This window comes from Bison bison, unplaced genomic scaffold (assembly GCF_000754665.1).
Source record: "Bison bison bison isolate TAMUID 2011002044 unplaced genomic scaffold, Bison_UMD1.0 scf7180017864280, whole genome shotgun sequence".
In the NCBI taxonomy this organism is placed as follows: domain Eukaryota; kingdom Metazoa; phylum Chordata; class Mammalia; order Artiodactyla; family Bovidae; genus Bison; species Bison bison.
In genome coordinates this window covers 33,885-38,574 of record NW_011494852.1, presented here as the reverse complement: position 1 = coordinate 38,574, position 4,690 = coordinate 33,885, and the positions used below count along the sequence as shown (strand labels likewise).

General features: G+C 36.0%; 1 protein-coding gene across 1 annotated transcript in view; it reads left to right on the top strand.

The window, feature by feature from the left end:
- Positions 1–4,690, top strand: part of LOC104995391 (galectin-16-like) — a 67,735-nt gene that overhangs the window by 36,722 nt on the left and 26,323 nt on the right. The window lies entirely within an intron of this gene.

The following is a 4,690-nucleotide window of genomic DNA, read 5'->3' as shown; positions in this document are numbered from 1 at the left end:
GACAGTATGTGAACCGTGAACTTCCTGATGTTAAAGCTGGTTTTAGAAAAGGCAGAGGAACCAGAGATCAAATTGCCAACATCCACTGGATCGTAGAAAAAGCAAGAGAGTTCCAGAAAAACATCTATTTCTGCTTTATTGACTATGCCAAAGCCTTTGACTGTGTGGATCACAATAAACTGTGGAAAATTCTGAAAGAGATGGGAATACCAGACCACCTGATCTGCCTCTTGAGAAATTTGTATGCAGGTCAGGAAGCAACAGTGAGAACTGGACATGGAACAACAGACTGGTTCCAAATAGGAAAAGGAGTTCGTCAAGGCTGTATATTGTCACCCTGCTTATTTAACTTCTATGCAGAGTACATCATGAGAAAAGCTGGACTGGAAGAAGCACAAACTGGAATCAAGATTGCCAGGAGAAATATCAATAACCTCAGATATGCAGATGACACCACCCTTATGGCAGAAAGTGAAGAGGAACTCAAAAGCCTCTTGATGAAAGTGAAAGTGGAGAGTGAAAATGGAGAGTGAAAAAGTTGGCTTAAAGCTCAACATTCAGAAAACGAAGATCATGGCATCAGGTCCCATCACTTCATGGGAAATAGATGGGGAAACAGTGGAAACAGTGTCAGACTTTATTTTGGGGGGCTCCAAAATCACTGCAGATGGTGACTGCAGCCACGAAATTAAAAGACGCTTACTCCTTGGAAGAAATGTTATGACCAACCTAGATAGCATATTCAAAAGCAGAGACATTGCCAACAAAGGTTCGTCTAGTCAAGGCTATGGTTTTTCCAGTGGTCATGTATGGATGTGAGAGTTTGACTGTGAAGAAGGCTGAGCGCCAAAGAACTGATGCTTTTGAACTGTGGTGTTGGAGAAGACTCTTGAGAGTCCCTTGGACTGCAAGGAGATCCAACCAGTCCATTCTGAAGGAGATCAGCCCTGGGATTCCTTTGGAAGGAACGATGCTAAAGCTGAAACTCCAGTACTTTGGCCACTTCATGCGAAGAGTTGACTCATTGGAAAAGACTCTGATGCTGGGAGGGATTGGGGGCAGGAGGAGAAGGGGATGACAGAGGATGAGACAGCTGGATGGCATCACTGACTCGATGGATGTGAGTCTGAGCGAACTCTGGGATTTGGTGATGGACAGGGAGGCCTGGCGTGCTGCGATTCATGGGGTCGCAAAGAGTCGCACACGACTGAGCGACTGATCTGATCTGATCTGATCTGATTCAAATCTGCTGGTTTGATGATAAATTGGTTAGATTCTCCCTTTAGTTATGATCACTCTTATTTCTGTACTGTAAAGCTATGGCATTAAATTCAGAGATGCTTAGAACTCAATATGGGGTTATACATTTTATATTCATTAAGATTTTTCTAGCTTTTCTAAGGTTCATATTGCTTCATCAACTCCATTTTCACTGCTTAATGCTTACCTAGTATATCCTTCTTCATCTTTTTACTTCTGATCTTTCCAAGTCTGAATGTTTTAAATATTTCTCCTTTTTTTTTTTCATTTAAATGCAACCAAAAAATCTTTGTCCTTTACCTAGAAAGTTTAGTCCATTTACATTTGTTGTGAAAATTGATATAATTGGCTTTAGCTCTATAATCAATTTTTTTACTTTTTCCTCTTTTCTTTGTTATTTTCATCCTCTTACATATATTTAATTTAGATGATTGATTTTATCCTGTTTCTTACTCTTCTGGTTAACCAGTCTTTATCCTCTTCCAAAATAATACAAGCATCTTAGAATATTTAGCACCTATCACTAATGTCTACTATTTCCCCCAGCATTTTATTTTTACTCAATTTGTACTGAACAGTTTATAAATAATAATATTGTTTTAAATGGTCATTGTTTATTTAAATATACCCACATATATATCATTGTCTTGCTCACGATTCAGTCCTACATCTCAAACCTTTTTCTGGATGATGAATAATGGCCTTTAGACATTCCTTTTTAAACAGTTTATTCTTTTAAAACCCTGCCAAAAAAAAAAAAAAAGCAAAAGTGTTAGTCACTCAGAAGTGTCCAATTCCTTGTGACCCTATAGACTGTAGCCCGCCAGGCTCCTCTGCGTTGGGGATTCTCCAGGCAAGATTACGGGATAGGTTGCCATGCCCTTCTCCAGAGGATCTTCCCAAGCCAGGAATGGAATCGGGGTCTCCTACATTGTAGCAGATTCTTTACCATCTGAGCCACCAGGGAAGCTCAAAATTCTACAAGCCATTCTTTATTATAATGTATATTTATTTCATATTACTTCTTGTAAGATATAATTTCATACTCAGAAATACTAATTTAACAATAATTTTTCTCAGAACTTTAAGACTTTTCCATTTCCTGGCTTCTAGCATTGCTGCTGGTAAGTCAAATGTCACTGTAGTTATCATTTCTACTTAGTGTTTTTCTTTGTTTCTGGTCACTTTTAAGGTTTTACTCTTTGTCTGAAGGGTTTTACAGATGTAGCTTTATTCATATTCATTCTCTTTGGGAGTAGTTGAGCTTCCTCAATCTGATGATTAGAATTTTTTATCATTTCCAAAGATTTGCAGACATTATATCTTTGAATATTGTCTCTCCTCCAATTCTCTTAATATATTTATTCTGGAACTCTGAAGAGGCATATGTTAGATTTTCACACCCTATTCTCTATGTCTGCTTAATCTGTGTGTAAAGGTCTTAATTCCTAGAAATTCTAGTGATTTTTTTCAGACATTCCTAGTAATTTTTTATAATTGTTACTTTCATACTTACACTTTTGAAACTCTCCTTTATTTATTTAATCCTAATAAACAGAATTTTAAATATTCTGAATTTTATCAATGCAGTAACTATGGGTTTTGCATGTCTAATCATTCTGTAGTTTGTATTCTGCTAATTCTTGCTATGGAGGCTCATTTCCTCATGTGATCTGTAATTTTTGATTACAAGTGCATGTTTTCTGGAATTTTATCTATTGGAGATTTTTGAGACCTAAGTTTAAAGTGGTTCTTCCAAAGAATATTTCATTTAGCTCTGCTAGACACATATGAATATTGCCAACCTGAAACTACTTTAAACTAAAGTTTCTTGGGGAATTTCAGGCCACACTGGTAGTGTGAATTCAAGTCCCAAACTCATGCAATGATTTATATTAAAAATTCTTGGAAGAATTTTTCTTCTTTTTATTCCCTCCATCTAGAGCCAAAGACAGAAGGGTATTTCATTTTCTCTGTGGGGTTGTTTTTTTCCTAGTTTTAGAGAGTTGCTGGCTATATATAGCTGCCTCTGATCTGACCACCCACCTTGAACATGCACAGATTTTGTCTCCCTACCCTGCTTAGGTGGCTTTTAAATATTCTATGACACATTTTTAAATCTTCCGTAGCAAATGTGTTTTTTTTTCCAACATTAAGTCCACCATATTGTTAGAAAAGAGTGAATTTAGTTCCATTGTTCTTTTACGCGTATACTGCAGAGCATAAGTCAGAAAATAGCATAATTTTTATCCTATTATAACTGACATTTTCTCTCCTTTTCTCCAGTTGTTCTTTCCCTTTGAAATAAAAATATTTCACCAGAGTTATGTACAGGAATTAATCACTTTTTATTAACCTTGTAAACATTTAGCCATGTGAATTTTTAGATTTATGTTTCTATTCATCCAAGAGATTTATTCTACTATATCCTTAATAATTGATTCAGTTATATTTTTCTGATCTCTTCTTTAGGAATAGCAGTGGTTTTGTTTGTTTTTTATTTTTTTGCTTTTTGTACTTTTTTTTTCTTCACTGTTTCTTCCTGTATCTCAAATTTTTTTTTCCTGGGAGTATGAAAGGTATATATATGGATTACTGAATATTTGAAAGAATATTTGTATATTTGTTTTATCTTCTCCCAATTATCTTCTTGACCCTTAGAACGTCTATCTTCTTAATCAAAAAAGAAAATTCTGCCGTCTTAAAGTTTATTATGTTTGTTCTCTGTATGACTGGTTTTCTTTGTGTCATTCCTGCAATTTAATGCTTCTAATGTCATTGTTGCCTGCATTTTGATTTTATTTGCTTTTTTTTACTGACTTCTAATAGATTTCAATATTTTGGCTCACTATTTTATCTTTCACCTCATTTTACAGAGTTCATTTTTTTCTGAATTTAACTGAAAGCACATGGTAAACAATACAGTGTATTTTAAGTACGTTATAATTGCCATATTCTTCTGTTTAAGTGATGCAGAGTCTTTTCAAAGGTGCCATTTTTGGTCATATTATTCAAGCTAAAACAAGAAGATGTCTACCCAAACTAGATATATGCCCCAAACAGTGTGAGCAAATTCTCCTCTGATCCCCCCCTCACCACCTGGACACTTACAGATCTGAAACTGGAAGAGGAGCTGACATAGTTTGCAAACCTGCTTAGTCATAATGCAGCTAGAGAGGAGTAGGGAGGATGCTAGGAGACAGTCATAGCAGGGAAATTGCAATTTGCTATGGTTCCCTCTTTATATCCACTAAAACCATCCACCACAGATTAGCTTTTCATGTGATGGCTTCCCTTTAGATTTGTGTCTACTTCCAGCATGGGATGTCATTTCATGTGGCCTATTTCCTGACCCCACAGTTCACTACCTTGCGAAGGGTCATGGCTGTCACAGAAAGTCTTTACAAACAAATATTTACTTTTAAACGGC